Source organism: Hoplias malabaricus, chromosome X2 (genome assembly GCF_029633855.1).
Source record: "Hoplias malabaricus isolate fHopMal1 chromosome X2, fHopMal1.hap1, whole genome shotgun sequence".
Lineage (NCBI taxonomy): Eukaryota > Metazoa > Chordata > Actinopteri > Characiformes > Erythrinidae > Hoplias > Hoplias malabaricus.
The window spans coordinates 25,681,763-25,697,117 of NC_089819.1; the positions used below are offsets into that span (position 1 = coordinate 25,681,763).

Sequence of the window (15,355 nt, forward strand, 5' to 3'; positions counted from 1 at the left end):
TGAGGGTGCCCTGATATTAACTGATTAACAAAGGGTTTTGAGTGATGTTGAGTTTCACCTGACCAGTGAGGACTGGAGTGAGGAGAACTCCTATTGAATTGCAAAGGTTTATTATTCCCCTGATTTTCTGTAAGCCTGTGAAATGGAGCGGGTTTTGGATACCATGATTCAGCCCTAGTGGCTTCGTCTAGTTCCATGGGGGAAGGCTGAGTGTAACAGCTAAAACTTTGTGGCATTTCTGGCCATTGATTTGAAGTTTGTTGGTCTTTTAAAAAGCCTTTGAGTGCTAAGTCACGCAGCTGTTTGCTAGACAATGTGCGTGGACATGCTGCAACACCTAGAGAGTAACTAGTGTTGGGATGGAGATTTAGGACAAACAGTGTTTTGAAATCCAACTCTTCTTCCATTCCCGGTTCATTTCGGGGTCCGAAATAAGCTTGTCTAAGGCGGTGGTAGTGCAGATGGGGTGACTCCTGCCTTTGTTGTTTAACTTGCAGTGCTGTCATCAGTCCTGCCTCTGACAGCTGATTGGAGAACTCCTTCTCCAAAGCATCACAGAGCACATCATATTGTCTCCTGACATAGTTAGGTTGCCGTTCAATGAAACTGCTGATGTCCCTGCTGGATGTCATTCTGATCAGGTAGATTCTGTCTACCTGTGACTCTGGGGAACCTTTGCAAAAAGAGGTCTATGTCTTTTAGGTATGAATAGATTTCATTTGAGCCATCCGGTTTTGGCTCAAAGCACGTTATGTGGTGCGCGATTCTGTCCAGGTCCCTGTAGGAAGGAGTCTGGTAATGTGCTGGGGGCACATAGCTAAACTGAGAGAACCTATGTTCACCTGTGTTTGGGAGGACTCTGTTAGCCTCCAGTGGTGGAGCTGGTGTAGGGGCTGTTGGTGCTGGGAAAGGTGACTCAGGGATACCTTTGGACTTTGGAATCTGCAGCTCCCTATAAATGTGAGTGGTTCTCTGTTGGTTGCTAAATAGCTGTGAGCGTACCTTCTTTAGCTCTGCTTTAGCAATGTTTAGCTTGCTTTCTGTCTCTGCATGCAGGTGCTGAGACAATTGGAGTTCATCTTTGACTGCAGCAAGTTCTGCTGTTTTTGCATGCAGTGCCATTAAATGATCAGGCTCTTTGCGAACATTTCTGATGTTCTCCATTTCTGGGCTCATCATTTTTGTTTTCCTGGACAGTGTGTTTGGATTTTTCTATTGCTAGTGTAGACATATGGCAGGCTACCTTAATTAAGGCCTCGCCTTTAGGTTTCTCCATTAAATGGAGGGCCATTAATTGTGACAACAGATTTGCCATGTGAGAGGGCTCAGCGCTGTGGATCATGGCTCTATATTCTGACACTATAGCTCCTGTTGAGCTTGCAAATTACAAATACACATCAGTCAGGGGACTTACCACTGATGCTTGGTGACTGGGTTGTGTGTCAGATTTAATACTAATTAATGTTTAATTAGATATGCAGTTTTAATTTATTTCACCTCAACCAATATAGATTTTATAATCAGTAATTGGTTACTTCCACTTATGGAAGAATGAGTAAAGGATAGAAGCAGTACAACAAATATAACTTACAATTTACATGTGAATTTACTGTACTATATGAAAGACAACTGCTTTTAATTAACTTGCACTTACATAAGTCATACACAAGAGTGCACTAGAGAAACTTTAAATGCAGTAACGCAAGTCATACGAAAGGGGGCACCATAAATTGACTTCAGTTGCAATAGCACAAGTCAGCCACAGGGCTCCTGGTGTTTCCAGGGCTGGGTCAGTGGCGGCACCTTATTTACTTAACTCCTCCCCATGGGGTAGGTTCACTGGTTTGGCATAATTTAAACCATTCCAGTTCAGAAACTGAAGGGAAAACACACCATTGCCAGTCTTAAACAAAACAGGGACCTTTGTTTGGGCCGCTTTAGAGCGAGTTCACTATTCATGTTGTTTTACAAATTCAAGGCACGACATTCTGCGTGCAATTATGAGCGCGGGATTCGCGGTCACACTACTTATGGGTTGACACAAACAATTCCTGCATTTATGAACGTATTTTAACAAGCCGTATATCAGAGGTACAAAGTTTGCCGATCAAAAGCTGGAATTTGCAGACTTTTGGGAGATTTAGAACGTACACATACATGGAGATTCGCGCGTAGTGATTAATTTAACCTCTCACGGGTGTGTCATACGCTTTTCATGCAGGTGATTAAACAGTGACGCAGCACAGCTGACAAACCCACAGTATTACTTCACAATTAGGCGCACGGTGGCAGCCTAAAAATTTCACGAATGAAAAGCGTGTTCACACTAATCATTAAATCAAAACAACAGTGAAATGACAATCATCGCTCACATTCAAGGCTTAATTTAGGAACAGGTCCTAGTTATGAATTAGAGGTGGGAGGAACCAGTTGTGAGGCCCGTATTTAAACAGGCCACTCTTATCGATGAAGTAAAAGGCTGTGCTTAACTTGGTGTGCGATTTTGTTTCTTGTAAAGGAATCATAACTTCTGATCACGACTATTAATCAGAGCCCCACGTTGGGTGCCAAAATTAAATAATATATTTATGTGTAGTGGAAGTAGTATGCATGGTGGCATTTGATCTACATAGCGGAGTCAATGATAATTAATTATTATTTTATTAATAATTAATTATTTAATTCATTTTGCTAAGCTCCATGTTTGGGAACCATTAACTAATATGTAGTGTCCTTACCTGTCTTAGTTTTAGCTTAGACAAGTAGGTCATCTTCACATATTAAAGTGATATTAAACACTGTTTAAGAAAGCCATGAGTCTGACGCCTGCAGAATCATTTCCAAAACGCAGGTCATTTTACTCTTTTAGCCTTGAAAAAGGCTAAGAGAGACAACGCCCCAAGTGTCTGGAGCCTTGAAGTGAAGAATCGAACATCAGAGAAAAAGGGGCAGAAGCCCAAACAGCTTAAAAGCTCAAAAAATTACTTTAAACACATGTAAATTAGTTCCACCTATTTTGATTGTCAAAACGTGATTTATTTCAAACAGTTGTGCTCATATACAACTTGGTTTCCATGTAAGAACTTTGGGATGTTTGAGTTTGAGAGTTAACAGTCTTTAAAAAGGTGTCCTTTAAAGAGGGCATTGTGAGTTTCAATCAGGATTGAGTCTCTGTGTCTCTCTGCATTCTATTCTTGACCCAGGGGGTCCTTAAGTCATAAAAAAGGGTCTTTGGAGGGGGTTTTACGGGCCTGGAGGTTTATCTCACCTTACGATCTTGGTTAGAGATGTCTCTGAAAACTAGCAAAAGCTTGGGTATTTAAAATCACATCTTCAGAAAGTCAAAATTTCTTATTAGAAATGAATACACATTCATCATATCCACTACATTAGCAATTTAACCAATGTTAATTGCATGTCTGCAGCGATTATTAGAACAGCAGAAAATTAGAACGAGGGACTGTTTGCGACCCCTGCAGACAGAAAACAGAATTACAGCCTTGACATTCAGGAAGCTCAGCGCTTCTAGGTAAATGTGTCACCCATTCAGAGTGGGATAAGTAATACAGTGAATTATGCTGCTCATAAAAGAGAGAAAAAACAAGAACATGAACACCCAAAAAAGTAGTTTCCCAATTTAGTTTTTGTAAGGCAAACAAAAATGTAAAAATGACATTTTTTTTTTTTTCATTTAAAAATTCAACACAAATTTCAAAATTATAAGCCTTAGACATGCTAACACTGTTTGTGTTTCCACAGCAATTAAAGGATTTAAGTAAAATTAAGTAATTTAAGTTAATTCTCATCGTATATTACAATGAATATTTTATAAACATGATTTAATTTATATATCTTCTCCCTGAGCATGGTGCTTGCATAAAACAATATTCTCAGTTTATAATTTTTTTAATACATTTGGATAATCTCAAAGACATACATTAAAGTTAATTCAGACATTAATCATATATTCAAATATTTTAGTGAGAATGCCAATTTAACAAATGTATATTTTTAGTTAATGTCTGATTTACTTGCTTTTATAATAATAATTATGTTAAAATATAAAGATAGTTACCTGAAAAATGTTATAATCTTATTTTCAGACAAAATTCATGAACTTCGAGGAGATGCAGTTCTACCTACAGTCAGGGACTTACCTGACAGTCAAGGCAAAACCAGGAAATGCACTATAAGGAAGGCGTGCATAAATTTTGTCGTGAAAGGTAGTATTTTGGTTTTGTTCGTTTAGATTGATGTATGTATGTACGAAAAAAAAAGAAACATTTAAAGAAGTTAAGCATTGGTCAAAAAGGAATAATAATGTCAGGACAGTTAGCAAAGAATATAGCAAAGACTGTCAGCAGGTAACCTGTAAGATGTGTTTTGTATTGTGAAGGAAGAAAGTGTGTTTCTTTTACAAACATGTGCTCATTGAATCACTAGTAGTAATCACTAGTATTTAGTAGTAATTAGTAGTAATCGCTAGTACTTAGTAGTAATCACCAGTATTTAGTAGTAATCATTAGTACTTAGTAGTAATCACTATTATGTAGTAGTAATTAGTAGTAATCATTAGTACTTAGTAGTAATCACTAGTATTTAGTAGTAATCGCTATTATTTAGTAGTAATCATTAGTACTTAGTAGTAATCACTAGTATTTAGTAGTAATTAGTAATAATCACTAGTATTTAGTAGTAATTAGTAGTAATCATTAGTACTTAGTAGTAATCACTATTATTTAGTAGTAATTAGTAGTAATCACTAGTATTTAGTAGTAATTAGTAGTAATCACTAGTACTTAGTAGTAATCACTAGTATTTAGTAGTAATTGGTAGTAATTATTAGTACTTAATAGTAATCACTAATATTTAGTAGTAATTAGTAGTAATCACTAGTACTTAGTAGCAATCACTAGTATTTAGTAGTAATTAGAGTAATCACTAGTAATAAGTAGTAATCACTAGTATTTAGTAGTAATTAGTAGTAATCACTGATGGTCTTTGTTTTATTTAAAGATGAGCTGTTTTATGAAATGTATGTTGCATTATTCTGTCTTTAGACTGTTTCACCAACTGAGTCTTTAGTAGAAAAGGTATTTGATGAGAGTACATAGGAGTGCAGCTAAAAATTAAAAACTAAAAAAGTCCGGACTCAGCGTGTTGTTCTCAAATCTGGCCTGTAAAAAATAATCCACTGCTCCAGGCAAACCTGCACAGCGGAGATTTGTTCAAGACTTGCAAGCAGTAAACAAAGCCATTCATACTCGAGCACCTGAGGTGCCAAATCCACATACCATATTGAGTCAAGTACCAGAAGACTCAAAATGGTTCACTGTGATTGGTTTAACCAACACTTTCTTTAGTCTTAAAGTGCACAAGGATTCATAATTCTGGTTTGCTTTCTTCTTTCAGGGAAAATTGTATACTTTCACTCGTGTTCCACAAGGCTATGCTGAGTCACCATCTTTCTTCAATGCTGCATTGAAAGATAACCTTTCTAAATGTGTTTTCCAGGGAAACGCACGTGCAGTAAAACAACAGTGGTTTGCAAAAGGTTTTTCAAATTATGCACACAATTTTTCAAAAAGGTGTTTAAACTGTCTGGGAAATGTTGGAGAAACTTGTTGTTTGATCATATGTGTGTGTATGTGTATGTGTGTGTATATATATATATATATATATATATATATATATATATATATATATATATATATATATATATATATATATATATAATGTGTGCAATGGAATCTTTTATTAACACTCATCAACTACAATAAATGATATGTGTGGTTGTGTGACACAGATAGTAGTAGAATCTCTCATCAACTAGTTAGGCGTGTGCTGTGCGACACATGGTGTGTGTGTTGAAATGTATTCTGTGGGGGCTCCTATCTGTTTTTGTGTGAGACATGTAGCAGAACTTATTCTGTGTGTTCCACTTGTTGGCGGCATGCACGGAACAGGTTGAGGGCCGTTGCAGTAAAAGTGAACTGAAAGTGTATTTTATACCGTTACAAGGCTACAGAAGTAAAAGGTATAAAAATGTGGGTCACACTGGAGCAGACCAGAGCACCTCTCAGAGTAATTCTCTTGCAAAAGAAATAAATGAACAGTTTGGAAATCACGAAGAGGAGGGGGCGAAACGCTGAGCAAGGCTAAGAGGTCCAAAGAGGATGCTCCACTGAGCAACAGGCTCAGATCTCAAGGAAGGACGGGCTGATCTTGCACTAGGTACAGGACAGTTTTCCGGGCCCTGAGCGGACTCTACTTGCTCGGGGACGCACCCATCTACGGACCTGGAAGTAAGTGTATGTTAATTTAATAAAAGATTCAATACCCGGTAAGGCTTTCATTCTGTTCACAAGAGAACCCTTTTAACAGTTTAGTTATACAAAATATAACTACTAAGGATCGGTGTGGCACAGAGTCCAGTGACTCCTAAGTAAACGTATCTAGAAAAAGAATCAGAGCCGGCTCAAAAGGGATGTGAACAGTGAAAGAACTTGAGAACATTGACCATTCAGCGATACTGTGCTACAATTTAAAGAGTTTTGGGTGGAAGAGTATGGGTTTCCAGACGGGGAAACTTTCAGTGTAAAGAGACTGTATAATCTGAAGGGGAAGTTTCAACAACCAAAATGGTGAAATTTCATAAAAAACCCTAAGAACAGATGATCACTTACAAATGGATTTAAGGGAAAGGAAATATGTGCTTGTGATCGTTGACATGTTTTCAAAGTGGATAGAGGCCTACCCTACCACTCAGCAGGAACCTCTAACAGCTGCAAAAGCCATAAAGAGGGAAATTATTCCCAGATTTGGCATTCTTAGGAAATTATCCTGAGACAATGGACCCTCCTTTGTAGGAAAAGGCTTGACACACATCAGTGAAGTGATTGACATGCAATTACACAAAAATTGTGCCTATCACCCACAAAGTGCAGGTCTGGTAGAGAGAAGAAACAGCACAATCAAACAGAAATGATGATTAAAGTCTTTCTGCAAACAGGGTTAAACTGTGTGGAAGCCCTGCCATTAGTCTGTATGAGCCTGAGACTGAAAATGTTGTCTAGGACCAAATTCTCACCATTTGAAATAATGTTTGGACGATCCCCAAACACAGGATGTGCTCCTAAAAGGGACACATTTGCCCTAGAGGATGATCACATGCAGAAATATTGTGCAATGCTATGCTCTGTGTTGTCTGCTATGCACAGGAGTATGAAGGAGTCTCTACCTAGCCCAGCTGTGACGGGACACACTGTAAAACCAGGTGATTGAATCCTAACCAAGGTCTACAAAAGAAAAAACTGGAAAGCTGACCGCTGGAAGCGACCATTCCACATGCCTTTGACTATTCAACACTGTGGTAAAGATTGCTAAGTGAGACATTTGGATCCACATCTCTCATTGTAAATGCGCTCCAGCTCCAGAATAACCTCAGGTCTGATGAAATCTGCACACGGACATTTCAAACAGGGCAGCATAGCAGCCTTATTAGTTGCTTGTGCCATTGTCGCAGTTTCTGTCTGGGCAGCAGTGAAAATATGCATGGATTCCAAGCCGGATGATGGACTGGGACTTAGAGACCCTAAAACAAACACCTTCTGGTAATATGCAAATTTCATGGTAAAAACAGACAGCAACAGTAGTGACTCGTGTGGTTTGCTCCTTACTCCCACACTCTAGTGAGAATCCTTTCGTTCTTTCCATTAATAACAGTTCATGGGAGATGGTTAATAAGACGTGGCTGAGCATAAGTCAGACCAGCGGGAACCAAAGTGTACGTTTTTTTTAAAGAACATCCTGATCCTCTCAACACAGATTCAGGACTTGATTTCTTGAAAACAACATTGGAGTTGCAATTGGAACAAACAAATAATTCTTGTGTGTGAATAGACTACACTTTCAATGATTAAAGGTCCTTAGTATATGAATCTATTGCAGAAAGTGTATAACATGTAATAGTGGATGTTATTCTCTGTACTTTGTTTATTTTTGTTTTAATTTTCTTTCTATTCATCTCGTCATAATGTGTAATGGTGGGGTACCCACTGGTGGTCACCTGGGCAGAGGGACCATGAGAGAATTTTCCCTTTTTGAAGGTTTTTTGTTGGTTTTTGAATGTAGTCTGCCAGTTGGGTTTTTCGCTCTCACACCTCACCTGTTTCTTTTACTGTTTTAATTTTCTGTCTTGGTTTATTCAGTCTCAAGTGTCTTAGTGACAAAGGGAGGAACTGTGATGTAAAATGTTCCTTCTGTTAAGAGACATCTGAAAGAGTGAGTTAAAATGTCACTGAAGCTCCTGACTGAATTTTTCCAGTTATAGTATAAAGATACCACCACCACAGATATGACAATCACTCTTACATTTTTGAACGATTATTTTACACGTTTGTAAAATTTTTGTGGGTTTTTATGTTGGTTTTCTAGGTGCAATTTAGTCTGCTCATGGTCACAGAAGCACTTCCCTCAGTATAATAAGTAAAATAAGAAATAAAATACTGCTTAAACACATGAAGAAGACAAAGTAATAAATAAGTTAAAATACATTCTCAATCTCAGTGCAGGTTTTTGGTGTAATGTTTTAAATATAATTCCACATACAAATAATTCTGTTAGTTATGGAGTTGCAGTGATTTTGGGTTGGTAATTAAGGGATTGAAGAAGGTTATATTGAACATGATAGAAGCCTATTTGTTGAGAAAGAAAAAAAAGCAAATGCAAATGAAAGTTGTTTATTTTTGAAAGCAAAAAAAGCTTTTGGCACTTATGGCATACTTCTTGCTCAAACTCGGTTGTGGTCCAGTAATCGCGATTTAGTTATGGCTTGCCGGACTAGGGCCAAGTCATTTGAGCCGCACCTCAGCCACAACACTCAGCCTGAGAGTTTCCCAGACTCGGGCTAGAGCTATCGGCTCGTGCTATGGCCGAGTGTTCTTATTCCGGTGGTACACCAAATTCTGTGACCCTAGAGGGCACTAATTCATGTCCAGCGTAGGGGTCAGTTTCTGACAGCTGCCGTCAGAACTTGTGACTTCACTGAATATTAACTACATAAATGTACTGAAACCTGAATGTTTATAAGGTTTATATGGAGATTCAGTGACCAAAGCTATGAAGTAGCGCCCTCTAGAGTCACAGAATTCTGTGTAACACCGGCATGCGTGATTCGGCCCGAGTGTGGGTCGATACAATTGTACTGTTCTGGGACATACTTTCTGCTCTTCATTCTAAGAATTTTACTTGCAGATTTATTTTTGCTTTTGTAAAACTTTTGACCCAGAATTCACTCCATATGTTAGAGCCATAATACGTCATGGTACTTTTACTTTCAATACTTAAGTACATTTGCAGGTAAATTCTTTTGTACTTTTACTGAAGTAGAGATCTACGAGGACTTCTACTTTGGAGATATACCCCAGTCAACAAGTGACGTCCCCTTAACGTTAGCCGAGATTTTATTTTAGTCCTATGCATGACGTTACGTACAAGACGTTAAGGGGACGTCCACTGTACGGTTTTGAAAGTCACAACATTCTGAGGACATTCATCAACGTAAATAATTGGTCATCTACTGATCATTGTACAACATTGCAGAAATGACATTCAAGGGACATTGACCAACGTACATGGTCCTCTGCTGGTTGTAACATGACGTTATAAGAACGATATTCAGGGTACATTGAGCATCGTACATATATGGTCCTCTGCTGGTTATAACATGACATTATAGAACGACATTAAGGGTACATTGCACAAGATACATATATGGTCTCATGCTTATTATAACATTATAGTTATTGCTCATTATTAGAGTCATATTGTGTTTTATGGTTCTATACTTTTTTATTTTATTTATTTTTATACTAAACCAGGATCCTTCATTCAACTGGAAAAAGTAACCCCTGCATACAGATAATAATAATAATAATAATAATAATACATTTGTTTTTGCTGTTTCATAGAAATCATAGTGTTGTTTATTTTCAAGCTCACAAGTATTTTGATAAAAAATATATTTGCTAGGTTGCCAAGTGAACTAATTCCCAACTCAGTGGTTACATCAAGTTGCACCTACCAAAGACGAAAACTGGAAATCCGCCAATCTGGCAACCCAGTTTGAAAAGTACAGCCACTAACGAGCGACGGTTAGGTTGAGTGGATTTTCAGTTGGACACAGCGTCGTGGCAGTGACGGTAAGCGATCCCTTTTCTCTTGTACATAATTCAGTACTGCGGTTTTAACATTCGACATTAAAACTTTCTCCTTTTTATATTGTTTGATAAGTCGCTTGCTAAAGCTATTTATTTAAGAGTTTATTGACAGAAACAGCTAGCAAGCAGACTTCTGAGAACCGACTGGATTTGCTTGAATATTACTTTCAAATGTATGCTACATGTCCTCCGTCATAGTGTGTTAATATAGAGTTTGTGAAAACCGCCCTTCCAGGCTTTAGAGCTGTATGGTGTGGTTTTATGTGCAAAGTTAAAAAATAAAAAATTCAAACTTGTTTAAATTGCCTTAGCGCAAGGACGTACAGTCATACTGTACATCCCAGACAGAGACTTTTATTCTGAAAAATAAACTAATACAAATATTAACAACAACTAATGAAGTTAAAAAGTAAATTAAAAGCTTTTGGAAAAATTATTTAAAGAGTTTGTTTACAGGTTTTCTCAGTGTATAGAAAAATATACTGTAGTTTTCAGGATATTAGTTTTACATAGGTACGTTGTTGCTTTGTATATTATCAGTAAAGCCATTTTATTTATGTATACATTTATTTATTTTACTGCATTTTGTAGACATTGCATGATACAGTGTTTCTAAATCATGTCCTAGAACTAGCAGCAGAATCACATAGACTTGTTTACAACAGAATCGGACTACACAGCAAGTCTTCTGTTGCTTCTATATATCTTGAATTTACAAATATGGTTTCTGTAGTGTTTCATATAGCATTTCTTAACCATGCCCCAGGGTGACGTGTAATATTTTGTTATTAATAACAACTTTGTTTTGTTTGTCTATCACGTATATTGTAGGTGCATGCAGTAATGCCCATCCAGAGTCAGTAACTCTTCTTATTGTTGACAACTGCATTGCAGTGACACTGAAGCACTGCTCAGCTAACAGTTCCATTAAGAAGGTATTCAGATATTTTGTACAGTTGTACAGTTACTAAATATGACACATTCCTTGCCTACTTCGCAAGGATCTGTCTGGTGACATGTCTGCTAAAACTTAATTCATATATCCATTCAGAATGTATAAGCTGTGAAAATTGTATAATTCAGAATGTATAATGAATGTGAAAATTCATTCATTATCTGTAACCGCTTATCCAGTTCAGGGTCGCGGTGGGTCCAGAGCCTACCTGGAAATATTGGGCGCAAGGCGGGAATACAACAGTCCTTCACAGGGCAACACACACAGTCACACATTCACTCACACAATCACACCTTCGGACACTTTTAAGTCACCAATCCACCTGCCAACGTGTGTTTTTGGATTGTGGGAGGAAACAGGAGCACCCGGAGGAAACCCACGCAGACACAGGGATAACACACCACACTCCTCACAGACAGTCACCCGGAGGAAACCCACACAGACACAGAGAGAACACACCACACTTCTCACAGACAGTCACCCGGAGGACACCTACGCAGACACTGGGAGAACACACCACACTCCTCACAGACAGTCACTCGGAGGAAACCCACGCAGACACAGAGAGAACACACCACACTCCTCACAGACAGTCACCCGGAGGAAACCCACGCAGACAAGGGGAGAACACACCACACTCCTCACTCCTCCACTCTGCCAGTATATTTAGTGAAGCACCAGGCCTAAACATTGGGCAAAATTGAGGAATATATCTGTAAATAAATAGTCTGTAATGCAGTCTGATCAGTAAGCCTCTTTTCTGCTAAGACGTTTAGACTGGTTGTGACTGATACATAGTTTCTATCTTTAAAAAGCGCCTTGTATTAAGAAGCAAAAAATATTTAGAAATGGAGAAACATAGGCCTAATCACATTTTTGCCCTTAGCTCGTAGAAGCACATAGTGTGAGGACACTTTTGTGTTCGTTAGGATTATTCTTATAATTATTATTATGGTTGCACTGTCATTACCACGACGTATTAATCTTATATCTAGTCTATAATACTTGAAAAAATAAGTTCTAATAAAAGTTTCTAGTTCTTAAAAAAATATATATGGTTCTTTATTTTGAGAGCAATCACAGAAGGCCTCCTGCAGAATTACTCCCAATGACATACTGAAAACCACACTTTACATACACTTTTTGGGGTGAGATCATCTCGCCCCTCCCATTTTTTTAATTAGGTTGCATTCCATAGGACCCCAATTAAATGGTACCCTTGTCTCCTTAAGGATGCAATATATCGTAGGAGCCCAACTAAAAAGGTATCCTTATCTTCTAAGGATGTCGTATATCACACCGTACCAGACAGTCTCATGCTACACCATTCTCTTTTTTTTCTACAGCGTTCAGGCCTGAGTTATAAACTCAAGTATCCCTTTGACCATTTTAATACTTTTTGCCATAAAACTTACTTGTTTAAAATAATTCTCATGTCTTTATATCATTTGTTTATTACAGTCACGTTTTCTATATTATTTGTTTATTGCAGTCATATGTCTGTACATCTTTGCCTCTGGTGAAATGTCCCATGCCTGATCTATGAATAAGTGAATTTTCTATCAGCGCATTGCATTAATGCGCACGTCAAATGACAGACGTCTTACACTCATCCGTCCCGTTTTATCCTTCTTTCAATATCGCTCCATTCACTTGAATGGGGATGGCTAGAGCACGTGATGTCACAACACACTCTGCCTCCTCTGCCCAGGAAGGCTTTTTCCATTTTTCAGCCAAACATTTCCCCTTAAACTTTAACCTAGAGACTTCATTTATTTTTTATTAATTTTAAATGGTAGAGAATTGACTCCTTTCTAGCACCTGTAAATTTGAGATAATTTGAGTTATGAGCATTTGTTCGGCACAAGGGAAGGTCTCGGCCGCCAAGGAGTTCAATGTATTTTCTGAGCAAGTCAGCACGTGGATTATGAAAATTTCTTCTTTGTTTATCTTCTGATTAACACGACTAATTCTTGCTCAGTCTGCACAGTATTTGCAACAAATTGATTGTTAGCGTATTTGTAACAACAGTGTCTTTCGTTACGCGATTTTGAAAACATTTTCAAAACTACAAACATTTGTTTGGAGTGTGTACACACCCATAGGAATGTATTGAAATGAGTACCTCTTAGAGGAGGAGCTGTGTGCACGTGTGCTTGTATGTGTATTGTACCAATAATTTCCACCTAATTAAATCTTTTTTGCTAATATTCATAATTAAAACCTACTTAATTTTTTTTTTGGTATGAACACATTAATCCGGCTTTAGCATAATTGAATCATTCCATTTATTATTGATTTTAAGATTCTTTTTTTGTTTTTTTAACAATTGTATTGCTAAAGTTTAAGTCACCAGAGATTATGAGCCCTAAGTGTTTATTTGTTAAAAACAAACAAACAACAAATATTGCCCAACATTAGAATAAACCCAAATCACATTACTCCAGTATGATACTCTGTGTGAATGTGTTTAACTTTGTCCAAATCTCTCCTCGTGGAGTCCATATTATTTTTATATATTTGAAGTAATCATCCAGTACCTAGTTTTAGTGGTGAATAAATGATGATTTTAAATAATGTGTGCTGTGGATTTAACAAAATCATCCAAAGAGAATCTGAACAAAACGCTGTTCTTTAAACTCACTCTCACCAACTACTTTATAAAAACAAACATCTTATATTTCTTATTTGTTTTATATATCAAGATTATTGTCCACATCGCCCAACTCTACAAAGCATTAAAATGTAAAAATGAATTTAAACCATGGCATGAATAAATGTTAAATACAATTAATTTTTTAATTACCGTTATTTAGATGTTATACACAAGATTAAATACACAGCACTGGTTGTGACTAAAGGGTGGTTTGAAAGAAAACTTTTTAAAATTAAATGAGACGTCTAAATGAACTTGGTAAACAACAAATATGAGGACGTCACACGGACATCAGGAAAAAGACGTCTAAAAAAACGTCCAAATTTATTTCTAGCGTCACTTCAACTGACCTGTGGCCACTGGGTAAATTCATAGCTGAACTGAGTCTGGATTTAAGACTTGAATTTATATTTTGAAAATCTGAATATTTCAACCCCTTACATTTCAGATAAATATATTTCAAATGTTCAACAATGTATTTAATTAATTTAGCTCCATATTCAACCTTTTATTCACTCATTTACCCCTCACTGATTTTTCTGACGTCTCGTTTATGGCACCACTACTATATTTACCCCCTCACTGTTTAGTTATAATGCAGTCTTCATGTAAAATGTCTCTGTCTCAGGAAAAATGTCTCAAACAAAGTATTTACTTCTACATTTGTTTTATAAAATTGCTCAGACAGATCCACTCAGCTGTAATCAATCCTAACTTCTGTAGATCTGGAGCATTCTGAATGTCGAGGCTGTACCAGTCCTCGCATTAATTCTTCATCTGTAACTTCATCCTCACCAGGGCCGTGGTGGGTCCGAAACTGACTCACTTCAGTGGACGGTGTCACAGCCAATCCACCTACCAGCATGTGTTTGGATTGTGGGAGGAAACCGGAGCACCCGGACAAAACCCACGCAGACACGGGGAGAACACAGCAAACTCCTCACAGACAGTGACCAGAGGCAGGGACTGAACCCACCACCCACCCACTGGAGCTGTGTGGGAGCAACACTACCTGCAGTGCCACCGTGCCGCCCAGTCTTACCACCTTACCACCGTAACAGTCCTCCGTCACGTCCTGCGCCCCCTCAGCCACCGCTAAAGAAATAAAAATCACAACTATTAACCAACTGACCACTAGAGAGAACAGCACAGTGTAGAACTGATAACTCAAAAAAAAGGGTCAAAACGATTGTCACAAAACAATATTCACAAATGTAACAGAATCTGTACTGCGTTTGAGTAACTACACACACGTAAAATTAAAATCAAATGTATCAGAATGCACACATTTACAATAATAAAAATTTGAATTCACAAATGTCAAAAAAAAAAATTGTAATTTATAGAAATAATTGTTAAATGTGTAAAACAGATTTGCATTTGTAAATCAATGGTCGTGAATGTGTGAATCAGTACCTAAACATATATTGTTCTTTGTTTATTGTTTATCACTGAAGGTCTAGTGAGTAAAGTTGATCCATGTCTCTGAAGTGTAGCTCGGAGCGGAGAGGATCCAACCAAGGC

General features: G+C 37.6%; 1 protein-coding gene across 1 annotated transcript in view; it reads left to right on the forward strand.

Annotated features, from left to right (window-relative positions):
- The window catches only part of LOC136677252 (uncharacterized), a 47,032-nt gene that overhangs the window by 23,181 nt on the left and 8,496 nt on the right, over nucleotides 1-15,355 (forward strand). The window lies entirely within an intron of this gene.